Source organism: Tursiops truncatus, chromosome 7, assembly GCF_011762595.2.
Source record: "Tursiops truncatus isolate mTurTru1 chromosome 7, mTurTru1.mat.Y, whole genome shotgun sequence".
NCBI classification, from domain to species: Eukaryota; Metazoa; Chordata; class Mammalia; order Artiodactyla; family Delphinidae; genus Tursiops; species Tursiops truncatus.
Window position 1 is genome coordinate 61,270,650 of NC_047040.1, and position 19,297 is coordinate 61,289,946.

Below are 19,297 nucleotides of genomic sequence, written 5' to 3' on the forward strand. Positions count from 1 at the left end.
CTCCAGCCCTTCCTTAGAGCTATAATGTGTCTCAGCCATTTACTTTCTTACCTTCTTGATATTATTCAAGCTCATCCATACATCTTGGGATGCTCTTTCCTACATTTTCTACTTCAGAAAATTCTAACTAATCCCTTAAGGCCTATCTCAAATGTTACTTATTTATCCTTAAATTCAGAACGACTCTCTCCTTACTCTGAGTTCCTGGAATAGTTAATTCTTTCATTTCTGGTAGCATCATCATCATCACAGGCCTGTCTTCCACCATTTATAGTCCATTCGTTCAGGGTGGGGACCATATTTTTCACCTTTATATTACCAGTTCCTCGTTGAGAGTTGGGAACATGGTAGTATTGTTTGTTGATTTGAATTGAATGTGTGTGATTGAAGAGTTTCCAAACCTTTTCTTTTTCAGGATCAGTTAATAAGTTACCTCTGCTGTTCCTATTTGTGCCTCATCAAAACCTGTGTTACTTCTTTATCAGCAATTGGTAGGGGGTGAGGCGCAAGGCTCACCTGATTTGGGATTAAGACTATGTGATAACCATTGCTCCTGTTTTTCCTGGTGCCACTCATTTTCCTCTTTTACTTGGGAAATATGCTCAGAGGGAAGCGAATAGAATAAATAAAAGAACAACAAACGATGTTGCCAAAGCTAATATAAATTAATATAACATGATGGAGGGGAACACATGGGAAATTATTGTCCAAGTCAGTCTCAGTTGAAGTTGGAATCTGCTGCAGGCAAGTTGGTATTTTGAAATATCACAGGCAGCAGAAAAATGAAGCCCAGCAAAAGCAAATATCTACAGACTTAAAAAAGTCAAATGAGATGAAATCTATTTTTCTGGAAGAAGAAGCATCTGATACGCAATTTTGTGTGTCTCTTCTGGGTTTCATTAATCCTCCAGATTCTTTTGGCTATGCAGGGCCTTTTGTGTTTCTATACAAATTTTTGAATTATTTGTTCCAATCCTGTGAAAAATGCCTTTGGTATTTTGATAGGGATTGCATTAAATCTGCAGATTGCTTAGGGTAGTATGCTTGTTTTAACAATATTAATTTTTCCAATCCATGAGCACAGTATATTTTTCCATTTGTTTGTGTCATCTTCAGTTTCTTTCATCAATGTCTTACAGTTTTCCAAGTACAGGTCTTTCACCTTGGTTAGATCCTAGGGTTTTTTTTGATTCAATTGTAAATGGGGTTGGTTTCTTAATTTCTCTTTCTGATAGTTTATTGTTGGTGTGTAGAAATGCAACAGATTTCTGTGTTTAATTTTGTATCATGCAATTTTACTGATTTCACTTATTAGTTCTAATACTTTTTTGGTGGTGTCTTTAGGATTTTCTATATATAGTGTCATGTCGTCTGCAAACAGTGACAGTTTTACTTCCTTTCCAATTCAGATTCCTTTTATTTTTTTGTCTGATTGCTGTGGCTAGGGCTTCCAATACTATGTGAATAAAAGTGGCAAGAATGGGCATCCTGGTCTTGTTCCTGACCTTAGAGGAAATGCTTTCAGCTTTTCACTGCTGGGTATATTGGCTGTAGGTCTGTCATATATGGCCTTTATTATGTTGAAGTATGTTCCCTCCAAACCCACTTTCTGGAGAGTTTTTATCATAAACGGATGTTGAATTTTATCAAAAGCTTTTTCTGCATCTATTGAGATGATCATATGATATTTATTCTTGAATTTGTTAGTGTGCTGTTATCATGTTCATTAATTTGTGGATATTGAACCATTCTTGCATCCCTGGGATAAATCCCACTTGATTATGGTATAGGAGCCTTTTAATTTACTGTTAAATTCGGCTTGCTAATATTTTGTTGAGAATTTTTTCATCTATGTTTATCAGTGATACTGGCCTTTGATTTTCTTTTTTTGTGGTGTCTTTGTCTCGTTTTGGTATCAGGCTGGTGCTGGCCTCACAGAATGAGTTTGAAAGCATTTCTTCCTTTTTAATTTTTTGTAATAGTTTGAGAAGGATAGATGTTAACTCTTCTTTAAATGTTTTGTAGAATTCACCCGTGAAGCCATCTGATCCTTGACTTTTGTTTTTTGGGAGTTTTTAAAATTACCAATTCAATTTCATAAGTGGTAATCGGCCTGTTCATATTTTCTATTTCTTCCTGATTCAGTCTTGGGAGATTATATGTTTCTAAGAATTTATTCATTTCTTTTAGGTAGTCTATTTTATTGGCATATAATTATTCACAGTAATATTTTATGAGTCTTTTTATTTCTGTGGGGTTGGTTGTAACTTCTCCTCTTTCATTTTTTATTTTATTTATTTGGGTCTTTTTTTTATGAGTCTGGTTTATCAATTTTATTTATCTTTTCAGAGAACCAACTCTTAGTTTCACTGATCTTTCCTATTGATTTTTAGTCTCTATTTCATTTATTTCTGCTCTGATCTTTATTATTTCTTTCCTTTTACTAACTTTGAGTTTGTTCTTCTTTCTCTAGTTCCCTTAGGTGTAAGGTTGGATTGTTGTTTTGAGATTTTTCTTGTTTCTTGAGACAGTCTTTTATCCCTATAAGCTTCCCTCTTAGAACTGTTTTTGCTGAGTCCCATAGATTTTGGATTGTTGTATTTCCATTTTCATTTGTCTCTTTGATTTCTTCAGTGACCCATTGGTTGTTTAGTAGCATATTGTCTAGCCTCCAGGTGTTTGTGTCTTTTGCTGTTTTTCTCTTGTAGTTGATTTCTAGTCCCCTAACATTGTGGCTGGAAAAAATGCTTCATATAACTTTATTCTCCTTAAATTTATTGAGCCTTGTTTTGTGGCCTAGCACATGATCTACCGAGCAGAATGTTGCATGTTGACTTGAAAGGAATGTGTATTCTGCTGCTTTTGGATAAAATGTTATCTGTATATATTCTAATAGCTGTACGTTTTTACACCTCCCCCCCATGTTTAATGTTTTTGAGATCACATTTTACATCTTTTTGTTTTGTGTATTCTTTGACTACTTATTGTGGATATAGATGATTTACTTCTTTTGCCTTTAACCTTCCTACTTGCTTTATAGTTGGTTGATCTACTGCCTTTACTGTGTTTGCCTTTACCAATGAGACTTTTGCTTTTGTAATGTTGATATTTCTAGTAGTACCCTTTTCTTTTCCACTTATAGAGGTCCCTTTAACATTTCTTGTAAATCTGGTTTAGTAGTGCTGAACTCTTTCAGCTTTTGCTTGTCTGTAAAGCTCTTTATCTCTCCTCAAATCTGAATGACAGCCTTGCAGCACCAGTGTCCTCATGGTAGAATGAGTTCCCCAAATGGCTGCCACCAGTATCTCTGTTCCTAGGGGAGCCTCAGTTGCCCCCTACCTCTCTGGAGGTCCTCCAAGATCAGTAGATGGTTCTGACCCAGGCACCTTTCAAATTAACACCTCTGTGCTGGGAGTTGGAGTGTGTGAGGTTTTTCATGTGCCCTTTTAGAGTGGAGTCTCTGTTTCCTACAGGCCTCTGGCTCTCCCATACTCAAGCCCCACGGGTCTCCAAAGCAAGACATTCTGGGGGCTTCTCTTCCCAATGCAGGCTGGGTAGTCTGATGTGGGGCTTGGACCCCTCACTCTTTGGGGAGAAACTCAGCAATTGTGATTATCCTCCCGTTTGTGGGTTGCCTACCTGGGGGTGTGGGTCTCACCTATACTGTGTCTCTGCCCCTCCTATCTGTCTCATTATGGTTTCTCCTTTATATCTTTAGTGGTAGAAAATCTTTCCTGCTGGTCTTCAAGTGATTCTCATAGATCGCCGCTCTGTAAACAGTTGTAATCTTGGTGTGCCTGTGGGAGGAGGTGAGCCCAGGATCTTCCTACTCTTCCATCTTGGCCACACCTCTCAAGTCCTTTTTTTAAAAAGTGTATTGAAATCTAAGTGGCTGGGAGTAATATTATTCCAGGAAAACTTTGATCTTACTTTAGTACATATAAAATGTCATTTGCAAATATTGATACTTTAGGAACAGTAACATATTACTGATGTAACCAGGGGCCACAAACTCATTTGTTTATGGAGGGAATGAGTTGGGCTGGATACAGGTGGAGGAAGAGAGAGGCTAAGTAACTTGCCTAAATTGAAGCAGCTGGTGTGTCAGAACCAGATGTGGTACCAAAGTCTTTGACCATATGTTCAGAAATCCTTCCATTGCACTAATAATTAGAGCACTAACAATTAGAGCACTAACAGTAGCCCTTATTTATTGAATGACAGCCGTATATATTTTACACCCTTAACAGTTTATAAGCATTATCTTTAATCATCAAAATAACTTTGTTAATGAAAGGTGGTAACTTCATTTTTTTAGAAACTGGGTTGCAGAGAAGTTAAGTGATTTGCCCAAGATTCCACAGCTAGTAAATGGTAAATCAGAGTTCAAATCCAGACTTATCGATTTCAAAGTTCATGCCCTTTAGCTACACCATGCTGCCTCTTCCAGGAATGGAAGTTGAACTAAAGGGTTGTAGCTGAGTTTACATGCTTACCTCTCTTTCCAAGCTGGAGGAGGGAGAATTCAGCCCAGGGCTACATAGGAGAACACTGAAGGTAGCTGCAGGGTTTGTCCTGTTTCATAGTCCTGTGTGCAGCAGGATAGGGAAGTTAAACTAGGGACCTCACTATTAACATTTTCAAAACCTCAGAGCTAGCTGGAGAAGCCCTGTTATTGAAGAATACATTTTATTTTATTTTTTTGGCCACATGGCTAGTGGGGATCTTAGTTCTCTGACCAGGGATTGAACCCGGGCCCTCGTCAGTGAAAGCATGGAGTCCTAACCACTGGACAGCCAGGGAATTCCCATAGAATACATTTTAGAAAAGTTCAGAGACTACATTTAGGTTTTGGTCAGAACATGTTGCAATATTGCTACATTGATATTTCTAAGATATTGTGAGAAAAAAACCCTCCACTCTGATCAAGCATCTGGAAACTAACCACACATTTTCAGTAAATACAGCACACTGAGGAACATGTTAAGCAAGCAAACTCCAGACTGTGGGCAACTACAGGACAACAACCTAGTTTCTTCAGCGAATAAAATGCAAGGAAAAAAAAAAAGGGGAGGGAAAACCTATAGATTAAAAAAAAAAGACTTAAGAGATATATAAACAAAACACAATGCGTGGCTCTTGTTTGGCTCCTGATTTGAACAAACTAACTGGAAAGACATTTATAAGACAACCTGGGAAATTTGAACACTGACATTTGATAATATTAAAGAATTATTGTTGGGCTTCCCTGGTGGCGTAGTGGTTGGGGGTCCGCCTGCCGATGCAGGGGACATGGGTTCATGCCCCGGTCCGGGAAGATCCCACATGCCGCGGAGTGGCTGGACCCGTGAGCCATGACTGCTGAGCCTGTGCATCCGAAGCCTGTGATCCGCAACGGGAGAGGCCACAACAGTGAGAGGCCCGCGTAAAAAAAAAAAAAAAAAAAAAGAATTATTGTAAATTTTTTAGGTAGGTTAATAATTATTCTTTTAGAAATACATACAAAATTGTGAGGGCTTTGGGCTTTCCAACTTCCCTGTGTCATTTGTGATATTTTTAGATCTTATTACTTTAAAAAAATAACTTTTACTTATTAATTTTTGAATAGGTAATATGCTCATTTGTAACAAGATTCAACAGATAAAAAGAATGAACAGTGAAAACTAAGTCTCCCTTTGACATCTGTGGCCAAGTCACCCAGGAAGTTCCTTTCCCTGGAGGCAACCAATGCATATCCTGTTGGAATCACTCGATGTAATTTACTTTGATGAAAGTAGTAACAGATCCAACCTAATTTTTCCCCAAATAGTTACTCAGTTGTTTTAAAACTATTTAGTGCATTATTCACATTTTCTCAGAAGAAATATAACTTGAAATACAACCTTTACCAAATACTAAATTCCCAATATATATTTCATTCTATTTTGTATATAATCTTTCTATTTTGTCCCATTGTCTTTTCATGAATCAGTGTCACATTGCATAAATTACTATAGTTTTCCAATATATTTCAATAGCTGGTAGAGTGGTCACTTTATTATTCTTTCTTTTCAGAATTTTCCTTCTATCCTTGCTTGTTTATTTTTCCATATGAACCAGATCAAGGAGTGGCAAACTTTTTCCATAGAAGGCCAGAGAGCAAATATTTTAGGCTTTGCAGCCACTACATCTCTATAGCAATTAGTCATCTCTGCCATTGTATAGTGAAAGTAGCAATCAGCAATAAGTAAGTCAGTGGATGTGCCTGTGTTCCAACAAAACTTTATTTACAAAACCAGGATGCATTAGACTTGGCCCATAGGCTATAGTTTGCTGGCCCCTGAAGTAGACAAACTCATTTGCCTAGTTAAAAAAAATCTTAGTATTTTTACTGGGATCTTGTTAAATATATAGATCAATTAGAGAGAATTAATCTATACCTTTATGATGTTGAGTCTTTCTATCATAGAATGGAAATGACTATTTGGTTAATGCTCATTTGGTATCCTTCAGTAATATTTAATTTTTTCCTATCTATTCAAATATACATTCAGATTTAATATTTTAGTTCTCATTATTAGAACATTAAATGTCTATGTGTTTAGATATTCCTTGGCTATTTTCTATATCTATAATTTTCTCTTGAATCCTCTTTATCATTGTTCATCTCTGTTTCATTTTTCTTGCTTTTCTTAATCCTGTCCCCATGTTTCTTACAATGTTTCCAGTAAAGTATTTCTCCTTTGTGTTGCCCTCAGTGTGGGCTCTGTTGGAATGCTTTCAGTTGCAAGTAACATAAGCCAACTAAAAGTGGCTTATAAGTTGAGGAAATTTTATTTCATATAATAAGAAGTTTGGAGACAGAGAAATTCCAGAGTTGGTTAACACATGGTCTCAGTGATGTCAGGGCACAGGGAAGGTGAGCTTCTCTCTGCTTCTCTTAGTTTTTCACACGTGAAAACAAGATGGTGGTGGCAGCTCCACACCTTACATTGTCATGTGACAGCATATGAGAAGAGAACATATTTTGGCTTTGTATCTTTTTTAAGACCAAGGAACACTTTCTTAGAAGCCATCCAGAACACATGTTTTATCAGCCAAGGTTGTATCACGCCTGAACCAGACTCTGACAAAGAGAATAGAAATACCAGACTTGATTTAGACAAATTGGTACTTACCCTTGGGACTAGGGAAGGGCCCATGAAGCACTTACTATAAAGCTTTGGTAATCAAGTCACAGTGATGTTGGCTTCAGTACAGACACACATATCAGTGGTATAGAATAGAGAGACCTACATATAAGGTTAATTGACTTTTGATAAAGGTACTCAGGAAATTCAATGGAGGAAGGATAGTCTTTTCACAAAATGGTACTGGAACAATTGCACTTCCACATTGGACATCCAAAAAAGAAAGAAAGAAAAAAGAATCTCAACCCATACTTTACATTATGTGCCAAACTTAACTCAAAATAGATAATATACCTAAGTGCAAAACTTTAAAAATTCAAACTTCTAGAAGAAAACAGAAGTAAAGATTTTTTACATAGGACACAAAAAAATGTAAACCGTTAAAAAAATGGTACATAACACTTCATCGAAGTTTAAAATTTTGGCTCTTCAAAGACACTTAATAAGAAAAAGAAAAGATAAGCCACATAATGGAAGAAAATATTGCAAAACACATACCTAATAAACATACACACAATATATAAAGGACTGTAGTAACTCAGTAATAAGAAAACAACCCAATTTTTTAAAAGACCAAAAGGCTTGAACAGATATTACACACACACACACACACACAAATGTACAGATGACAAATGAGAATATGAGAAGATGCTTAACATCATTAGCTTTATGGAAATGAAAACTAAAACCACAATGAGATACCACTACATACTTATCAGAGTAGCTACAATAAAAAGAGCTAACCATACCAAGCACTAGCAAGGATGTGGAGTAACTGCAATGCTCAAACATTGCTGGTGGAAATGTAAAGTGGTACAGCCACATTGGACAACAGTTTGACAGTTTCGTTTGAAGTTAAACAAACACCTTATGATACAGTGATCTCAGTCCTAGATAATTACAGAAAATAAATGTCTAGACAAAATGGGTATACAATAACCTATATATAAATGTTTACAAAAGCTTTGTTTATAATCATCAAGACTGGAAACAACCCAATGTTCATCAACTGGTGAATGGATAAACAAACTGTGGTGCATCCGAACAGTGGAATATTACTCAGAAATAAAAAGGAACAAACTACTGATACAATCTGGTTGAATCTCAAAAGCATTAAGTGAAAGAAGCCAGATGTAAAAGGCTGTAGATTCTATTTATATGTCATTCTGGATAAGATGATTTTACAGGGTCAGAAAACAGATTTGTCCTTGCCAGGGAGTGGGGATAAGGGAAGAAAATTGATTACAATTCCTGCTTAAAGTGTCGGCTTGGCTAAAGGCATAGTTTTCTCCATCTCATATGTATCTAACTGCATAGGAGGGTATTTTATAAGATATCAGTTGGACTTCTTGAGTGAGACATTGTTTTATTAGAAAATTAGAATTCTTCCATGAAATATATGATTTTTAAAAAATATTGAGAGGCCAACAGTGAGTGAAAAGAAGGAATGTGGATAGAAAAAAATCAGAAAACTCTTCATAGAGAAAATAACCAGAGTTGTGATTCAAAACAAATTAAATGTTTTGCTACATATAATTTCAAATGAGTCTTTGTAAGAGGTTGGCTTATGCTAAAGAAAAAGTCTCAGGGCTTCCCTGGTGGCGCAGTGGTTGAGGGTCCACCTGCCAACGCAGGGGACACGGGTTCGTGCCCCAGTCCGGGAAGATCCCACATGCCGCAGAGAGGCTAGGCTCGTGAGCCGTGGCCGCTGAGCCTGCGCGTCCGGAGCCTGTGCTCCACAACGGGAGAGGCCACCGCAGTGAGAGGCCCACATACCGCAAAAAAAAAAAAAAAAAAGAAAAAGTCTCAATGATTTCCCAAATCAGGATGGGTTTGGATGTGCAGATTGGGGGAAGGGCTTGGGAAAGGTGAACTGCTCTGTGTAATATAGGCAAAGGATTAGAATACTGGGGAGGGGTGGGGACCAGGAGGAGAGAAGAGAGCGACACTAGCATGGTGGACATTTGCATGGGTGGAGGGGGAAAAGTTAAGGACCCTCAGGGCAGAGCACCCCAAAGGGTCTCCCTCTGACTTTGAGTGCCACCTTATACAGCCATTAAGCAGACTCTGAGGGATGGAGTTGTCCAAGCAGGGACAGGAGGGTCCATGCCCCCAGAGAGCTTATGTCCTCAGTCAACCCCCTCCAGCATGAGCCAAGGATGCCATGTTCCTTAGGCCACCCCCACCATTGGCCTAGACTCTCTCTTTGTGGATATGTCTCTGCTGGTCAGCCAGAAAGTGCTTCTCCAGCCCTATCCTGGAGGAAAATTTCTTTCAATGAGAAAGTTCAGTCCAGGTAGAGAAAATCAATGAGTTCTCATGCTAATATATTCCTTGCCTTTGCTTTTGCTGTTTCCTGCTGAGAAAGCCCTTCTTACTATTTCTATCTTCAGTGAACTACTGCTCATCTTTTAAACTGAGCTCAAGCCTCGCTATAGGAAGCCTCCCTTGACTACCTCCCATCTGATGAAACATTTTGTTTACTTTACCAGATGATAAAAGTGATACATGCTCATTTAAAAATACTACAAAGGTGTATAATTAAAGTAATAAAAAGTTCACTAACTCTCATACTCTAACTCTACCCCTCTGAGATAACCAGTGTTAAGATTTGGGTATGTATAGTACCATTTCTTTCTCTAGACAAATACAAACTGATACAAACCTATGTACATACACATGCATTGTTCTTTTCTTCTCTCTCACACACAAAAGGGTTACATTATACACCAGATTTTGCAGTTTGCTTTCCCTCTTCCTTTCATTTAATATGTGATGAACATACTTCTATTTTAATAGCAATATCATAGTTCCCAATTAGATGTTTGTGACAATGTCTAATTTTTATTTTCTATAAAACTCCTAGAGGAAAACATAGGCAGAACACTCTTTGACATAAATCACAGCAACATGTTTTTTGGATCTGTCTCCTAGAATAATGGAAATAAAAACAAAAATAAACATATGAAACCTAATTAAACTTAAAAGCTTTTGCACAGCAAAGGAAACCATAAACAAAATGAAAAGACAACCTATGGACTGGGAGAAAATATTTGCAAACGATGTGACCAACAAGGGCTTAATTTCCAAAATATACAAACAGCTCATACAACTCAATAACAAAAAAACAAACAACCCAGTCAAAAAAATAGGCAGAAGACCTAAGTAGACATTTCTCCAAAGAAGACATACAGATGGCCAATAGGCTCATGAAAAGATGCTCAATATCGCTAATTATTAGAGAAATGCAAATCAAAACTACAATGAGGTATCACCTCACACCGGTCAGAATGGCCATCATTAAAAAGTCTACAAATAATAAATGCTAGAGAGGGTATGGAGAAAAGTGGACCTTCCTACACTGTTTGTGGGAATGTAAGTTGGTGCAGCCACTATGGAGAACAGTATGGGTGTTCCTTAAAAAACTAAAAATAGAGTTGCCATATGATCCAGCAATCACACTCCTGGGCATATATCTGGAGAAAACTCTAATTTGAAAAGATCTATGCACCCCAATGTTCATAGCAGCACTATTTACAACAGCCAAAACATGGAAGCAACCTAAATGGCCATCAACAGACGAATGGATAAAGAAGATGTGGCACATATATACAATGGAATATTACTCAGCCATAAAAAGAAACGAAATTGAGTTATTTGTAGTGAGGTGGATGGACCTAGACTCTGTCATACAGAGTGAAGTAAGTCAGAAAGAGAAAGACAAATACCGTATGCTAACACATATATATGGAATCTAAGAAAAAAAAAAGTCATGAAGAACCTAGGGGTAAGACGGGAATGAAGACACAGACCTACTAGAGAATGGACTTGAGGCTATGGAGAGGGGGAAGGGTAAGCTGTGACACAGTGAGAGAGTAGCATGGACATATATACACTACCAAACGTAAAATAGATAGCTAGTGGGAAGCAGCCACATAGCATAGGGAGATCGGCTTGGTGCTTTGTGACCACCTAGAGGGGTGGGATAGGGAGGGTGGGAGGGAGGGAGACGCGAGGGGGAAGGGATATGGGAACATATGTGTGTGTGTGTGACTGATTCACTTTGTTATGAAGCAGAAACTAGCACACCATTGTAAAGCAATTATACTCCAATAAATATGTAAAAAAAAAAAAGAACTTAAAAAGAAAGATGTGGTATATATACATGCAATGGAATACTACTCAGCCATAAAAAAAGAATAAAATAATGCCATTTGCAGCAACATGGATGGACCTAGAGATTATCATACTACGTGAAGTAAATCAAACAAACATCATATGTTATCACTTCTATGTGGAATCTAAAAAATGATACAAATGAACTTATTTACAAAACAGAAATAGACCCACAGACATAGAAAAGAAATTTATGGTTACCAAAGGGGAAATAAATTGCAGTGGGGGAGATAAATTAGGAGTTTTGGACAATGCCGTGTTTCTATCTTCACTTGTTCCCTTGCAGAAATACGATTATTGAATGCAATATTGCAGTTGAAATGAATAAACTAGAGCCACATATATCAACATGGATAGATCTCAAAAGTATAAGGTTAAACAAAAAAGCAAGTATATAGGGGCTTCCCTGCTGGCGCAGTGGTTGAGAGTCCGCCTGCCGATGCAGGGGTCACGGGTTCGTGTCCCGGTCTGGGAAGATCCCACATACCGCGGAGCGGCTGGGCCCGTGAGCCATGGCCGCTGAGCCTCCGCGTCCGGAGCCTGTGCTCCGCAACGGGAGAGGCCACAACAGTGAGAGGCCTGCGTACCAAAAAAAAAAAAAAAAGCAAGTATATGAATAGCATAACACTCTCTACATAAAGTTTTTAAAATGTAAACAATATTGTGCACTTGCGCTGTTGGCTCTCAACCCCACTCCAGCCCTTTCTGTGCACCCTTCTGTATTGCAAAGGGCTGGAAACCTGTGAACTCCATGTTGCAGGTTCCCTTGTCACCTGGCTTCTAGTTAGGTTTTGCCAGTGCCAGGCAAAACCAAAGAAAGGGAGATGCCATTTTCCTTTCCATTCCTGCCAGTGCTTCCAGCACACGTGGCAGCAGCAATAGCAGGGGGTGACTGAAAATGAGCATTTCAGTAGTATCGGTGGCTATTTTAGCAGTGGCAGTGCCAACCTGTAGCACCCCAACAGGGAAGAAGGCAGGTAAGTAGATACTCTGATCTCATTTTCCTCTTTACCTCTACTTCTGGCCAGCACTTTCCACTGTCCAAAACTGACTGGAAATCCGGTAAAGAGTCCAGTGGGGCAGTCTGTACAGCTCAGCTTTCTGAGTTCAAAGAAAGGTGCAGAATTGACCTGGAGGGGCAAGTGGATGAAACTGATCATAGCCTCCTCATTCCGTTTACATCTCCAGCCCTTTCTATACTTCTATAACCAAATCTCAGTATTAAACCTCCCTTGTGTCTACTACATAGTTTCTGTTTTCCTGACTGGACAGTGACTGATTCAGTATAGTTTATGGATATACACATATGTAGCAAAGGAACAATAACTTGCATGGGAATGATAAAGTCCATGTTCAGGATAACGGTTCCCTCTGGATAGAAAAGAACAGAATGGAATTAGGGATAAGTACATAGGCATCATCTTCTGTATCTAAAATATTTAACTTCTTAAGCTGGGAAGTGAATATATGGATATTTTAAATTATTCTCTATGTTTCTTATACGATTATCTATTTTTTCATATGCCAGAACTATTTTAGCCATCCTCATAATTATATACGTGTATTTATATATATGTGTGTGTGTGTGTATATATATATATATATATATATATATACACACACACACACACATATATGAATACATCAATGAATGAATATGAATGAGACCTGACTCTGAATTCTGACTGTCAGTTAGATCTCAAAAGTATAAAGTTAAACAAAAAAGCAAGGAAATGTATAGGATGACACTATCTACACAAAGTTTTTAAAATGTAAACAGTATGGTGCCCTTGTGCTATTGGCTCTCAACCAACTGAGAGCCAACTGAGGTAAGTTAAGCTACTTAAGTTCTCTCAGACTTTGCATCCTCACCCATAAGGATAAAGATAACAGTGTCTACCTTTTAAGACTATTGTGATGATTAAGTGGGATAATATGCAAAATGTCCTAGCACAGTGCCAAGAACATGGCCAATCATAGTTTCCTCCCTCCTGAACTTTCAGGAAGAATAAGGACTTGACTTTGATAAACTTTGAATTACAACAATTGTGCTCTGCCCCGAGGAGGTGTTTGCTTTCTTTTTTAAAGCCTTTAATGTTTCTTTTCTGATTACAAGAGTGGTAGTTGTTCAATGTAGAAAGTTTGAAAAATACAGAAACATATGGAGATGAAAATTTAAATATATGGTAATTCTACCCCTCATAAGTGCTACAAATGTATACAAATCTTAAAAATTAGAATAACACTATATAGTTCTGTGACATAGTTCTTTCACTTCACAACGTAAGGTAAACATTTTCCTATGCCATATATTCTATGACATCACTTCTGCAGGCTGTATAGTATTCAGGTGGCTGGGATGTTTAGGTTTTTCTAATATTTCACTCTATAGTTAACGCTGCGATGAACTTCCTTGTTGATAAGTCTTTGCTTACATTTCTTATTATTTCCTTGGACAAAGTACTTGTCGGAATCTTAGTCAAGTTGCATGTGCATTTGATGGCATCTTATGCCTTTGGCTATCTTGCTTTCAAGAAAGATTGTACAAAAAGAAAGATTGTACCAATTTACACTGCCTTTAGCAGTGTTGGAGAGTACTACTTTGCCACATCAGGAAATTACTTTTAAAAAGAGAAATTAGAACAGACATGAACTTAATAGTGGAATCTACCACAATCGATTCTAACTAGTTTGCTGTTTAAAGAGTAACAGCAAAGTACCACATTTTCACAGAGAAGAGGACTTCCATGGGCCATTGAAATCTAGTTTTAACAGGCTGCCATGCAGAGGGATTCCAGTCATGCTTTCAAGGGTTAACTTCTATCTGGAATCAACTAAACATTGACACCAGCTAGAGGTGATTTGAACCCAACTGATCTGTGTATTTTCTAAATCCAGACTAGATAGTGATACACTAGTTGGAAAATGGTGAGAAGACAAGCCAAGTACTCTACTCTGTTCCTGGCCGAGGCCTGAGACTTGGGTTTCTTGGGTCTTGAACATTCCGTTCTTAACTTTTATCTACCTCCAGATTGAAGGGTCTTAGATCCACTCTAAACTGGTTAAATGAGAAAAAGGAAGATAGCAAAAAACATCAGCTAATAAGATCTTTCATTCTTTGTTAATTAATTTGTGCAACTCTAACCCTCTGGCACCTGCTAGCTTCACTGTACTGGAGCCAACGGATTTCAAAAATAATTAAAGTTAATGAGCTGCTCTTTGTGATAGGATGCTGAAAACTTAACAGCCATAATTAGTAGGAAGTGCAAAGTGGGGAAAGTGTCACTTGCTGATAAATAGAATTTCCTCATCTTGTAGATACAAGAATTCTGCCCATATGTGAAAGAGATGCTCTATTGAGTCAAAGAAGATGTATGACTGGGTTTACAAATTGGAAGTAAATTGAAGAACAAGTACCAACCTTGAAAATGATATCCCTAGGCTAAAATCAGACTCCTCCCCCCAAAGTAGCAAAATTAATGTGTCAAAACGTTGGTAACAATTCATGGCAAAGTCTCAGGCAACCTTAGAGAGTCGGTCATTACAGTTGACGGCCCAAAGTAGGGCATCGACTTTCCGTCCCTTGGTAACAAAAATAAACATGGGAATTATGGGTACTGAGGAGTCAAACAGTAAATTGGCAGCCGCTCTCTGTGAGTTCAGACTGGGCATGATTTTTCAGTGTGGAGTTCTTGGAAACAAATGCAAATGAAGTCTGGCAATGGCTCAGTGGCTGGGAGGAAGTGACGAATCTGAGCAGGTGGAATCTCATCTAAATGTGGGGTTTCCCCCAAGGGATCCTGCATTCTATTTTAAGATGATTTTAGGTGGTAAAAAGTCAAATGTGTCTTTTTCATTTTAATGTTTATGGATTTATTGTAATTCATATTTAAACCATTTGACTAGCACATCAAAACCTTCATTTCATATTTATAAGAATAATATTTTTTTTCAAACTAATGTATTCAGGTTTAAAAAATGAGATGAGTTTAAAAATTAATTAAATAGTAATATAGGTGGAATTTCGGTTCTGTCCCAAATTGAAAATTTGGAATGTTGGGGAAAATTTCAAGGTAACTATTTTAGGAGCTTCTAATTATTTCCAGGGCTTTGAAATGTACTACATTTCATCAAATGTAAGAAGCTTTTAATTGTACAATGAACCGTTATATAATATATCATGAAGAAACAGAGAATGCTGCTAACTAAACTATGGCCCATTCTTTCTTAGCACTTAGAATTTTGTTTTGTATTCAGTGAAAGCTCTCTTTTATTCTCACTAGGTACAATTTTTTTTTTATCATATACTGCAGTACTCTGTTTCTGTGCCTTCCTGTTTGTATAGTAACTTTAAAAATATATATATTTATTTACTTGGCTCCGTCACATCTTTGTTGCGGCACGCGGGCTCTCTAGTTATGGCGTGTGGGTTCTAGAGCGCAGGCTCAGTAGTTGCCGAGCGTGGGCTTAGTAGCCCCGTGGCATCTTAGTTCCCTGATCAGGGATCGAACCCGCATCTGCTGCATTGGAAGGCAGATTCTTAACCACTAGACCACCAGGGAAGTCCCTGTAGAGTAACTTTTGATCTAAATCATAGTGTAATCTTTTTGAAGACATTTTAACAATGATCAATTTCAAGTCTTATGGTACTGACAACGTAACTAACTGAACTGAAGTGACAGCCGAGCTCCTTTGATCACGGTTGCTCATGAGAAGGCAAAGGCAAAGCTTTCTAGCTGCATCCAATTTCAGAGGAGAAAAAGGTGAAAAAAATGTGTGCCTTAGAATTAGTGACATACAATAACACCTTTTTAAAGGTCACTAGGAATTGTTTCTTTTCTTGTGCCCCAGGCTTTTTTTCCCCAAGAGCAGAGATCACCAACAAAGGTAAGGTAATTTAGAAAGCCTTAAAGGAAATAATGAGTTAGATATCAGAGCCCCGTGACACTTCATATTATCGTGTGATGTACAGGATCCTGACTCAGTCATAGCCCAGCTGGTGCGAGGGAGCGACTTCTTCACACAGAAACTCATTACACAATTGTGATGTACATGCAAGATTCCCAGCCAACTTGAGGGTAGAATTTATGTAGGATTCACCTCCGGCTTCATGCCTTGCACAAAACAGGTAATAGACGAATGATAGTTGACAGGACAATTAGTTGTAGACAATTTACAATTTCCCTTCTCAATGAAATAATGATCTTTCAGTAGTGCTATTCTTTAATAAATGCTCACTACAAGTGAGCATTACGAAGACATACTATAGCCAGAGCACTGTTCTAACTGCTTTACATTTATCAACTAATTTACTACTTCACAACCCCAAGGTAGATCCTGTTATTATCCCTATTTTACATATGAGGAAACTGAGGCACAGAGCTGTCAATTAACTTGCCCAGGATCACACACCTTTGAAATGTCAGAGCTACATTTGAACGCAGGCAATTCGACTTCGCATTCATGCAGCCTAACCATTATACCTTATTGCCTCTACCATATAATACTGAAGAGCTATACTAAAAGAATAAAAATGCATATGATTGTCTAAATACACAGCGACTCAGTAAATGTACAAAGTAAGCCATGCTCCCTGGATTCTCAATAAACATTTGTTTATTGATAGTTCAAAGAACGCCGTAGAAAAAAGTACCCCACAGTGTTTTAAAATGAACAATAACAAAACCCACGCTGGCAGTGAATGCGTTGGAGAGGGTTGGAAGACTGATCTTAAAGCTTTGGGGACTTCCCTGGTTTCCAGTGGTTAAGGCTCCAAGCTCCCAATGCAGGGGGCCTGGGTTCAATCTCTGGTCAGGGAACTAGATCCCACATGCCGCAACTAAGACCCCACATGCTGCAACTAAAGATCCCGCACATGGCAATGAAGATCCCACGTGCTGCAACTAAGACCCACCAGACAAACAAACAAATAAATAAATATTTTTTTTAAAAAAAAGCTTTGACCGTGAAGTCAAGGTAAAATGTCAAACCAAGACAAAAAGTTTCAGGCTCTCCAAAAATCACCTACAATGGATGCACTACTCAGGAGTCCTCACATGGGCCAGCCACAAGTCAAGTCCAGGCCTGATCTTGACCACACAGCCTTGAAACAGCATTTGGAATTTAGCGAACTACAGCAACCATATACCTTGAACTGAAATCAAGTATTATGAAGTCTCTCAAGTTATCATCTGAATTCTGGCAGGCTGTGGTGAATACTGCATTAGGAAAGTTAATTAAACTGAGGAATTGAATTTTTCTTTTTTAAAGCAATGGCCATTGGGTGTTAATCAGCTGTAAAGAAGAAAGCAGAAAGCTTCTTTTAAGGGAATCCATAAAAGAGCTTTGCCCTGTAAGCACGGTTGCCTCACCTCTGACCTCCATAACTGAGAAAGAATTTGGCTCCTGCAATATTCTCTGTGAAGTTAGCAGCGTGAATCACTGCCCCCAGCAAATGAGTTTTCTCTACTGAGAATGAATTCTCCTGAACGGATGAAACAAAGGTCTATGTTCCTGAATAGCTATTATTTATTTGGAAGATTGCTACAGATACTGCAAAATCTGCTTCCCACCTCCACCCACCTCCTCCCACCTCCTGCAAGCTGTGGTATTTAGCCGCTGGTCCTATGGAACAAAACACACAGAAAGGAAAATCTGGTCAGGCAAGTGATATGCCCGGGGTGAAATGTGAAACTTGCCTTACAAATACAGAGACACACAAAATGAGGGACTTACTTATTATACTACTTCATACCTTTGAGATAATCCACATAACTGAATTATTGATTTTGGATTGTGCCGGATATTTGGGGGCAGGCAAGGAAGAGGGGCTGAACTCTACTGATTTTGAAATCTGAGTCAGTCGTAGTGAATTACTAGACAGCTGCCACAGGGAACATCCGGAAGTTTCCATTTCTCTCATGTCAGCAGTCTGGAGATTTTCACATTAAAAAGTTGTAACACACATCACTGTAAAAACGGATAGATGTTCCATTACCACTGTTAGTACTATTTCCATCACTACCCAGCACAAACTCTTGATAAGTTTGCCTTTTGTGAAAGCATATTCGCCTCTGGTGAGTTGGCTGGGAATAAGGTAATATCACTTCTTCCTGCTCCAGGGAAACCATTTAAGGCATGCCATCTCCAGGTCCTGTCTAATCACATGGTTCTATAAAAACAATGTATCAATCAGTGGAGTCCATTTCCATCCATTCAGATCCTATTCCCTTTAGTGTTCTGATTATGTTTTCTAACTATTTCAAATGAAATAGCCCTAGTCTCCTGAATGCTGAAAATCAAATCTCTTTGAAGAAACAAAAACCAAATAGTTATATACGTAACAATATTTCTGTTGTGTATTTATTTATTTTGGCAAGTGCAGTCCCTGGCTCATAGTAAATGCTCAATAAATATTTATCAAATAACCAAAGCAGAAATGTGTGGTGGATATCAGCGATGCAGCTAGATATTTTGGAGATGCCGCAAGCCCAAGGCATCACTCATTGTCTTCTGGTGACTTTTTCTCAATGATGCCTCCTGGACTGCTCTGGATCCTTCTGTGCCCTGATCCTGCTACGACAGCCAAGGTTCCATTAGTCACCTGGAGAGCTGCTTCAGTTCCCCCCACATCGTCAGGAGCCTAAGCTCTGCATCTCCTCCTCTGTGTTCTGCTGTGGGTCACCCAGGTGCTAGGGGTACAGGGTGGGGCTGTGGGGGGCACATGGGCCTATCCGTTAGCCCCAGGTACCCTAGAAACCTTCCATGGTGACTCCCTCCCTCTTCACCCCTTCACCTGTCACGTCTCATCCATCTGTCACTTTTAAGGTGGCAGCAGCTATGCCTATACAAGAGCGTCCAGAGACAGTCCCAATGGAAAAATGGACATAGGACACAGACAGTTTTCTAGGGGAAAATACACAAATCTCCAAGAAAAATAAACAGAGGGAACA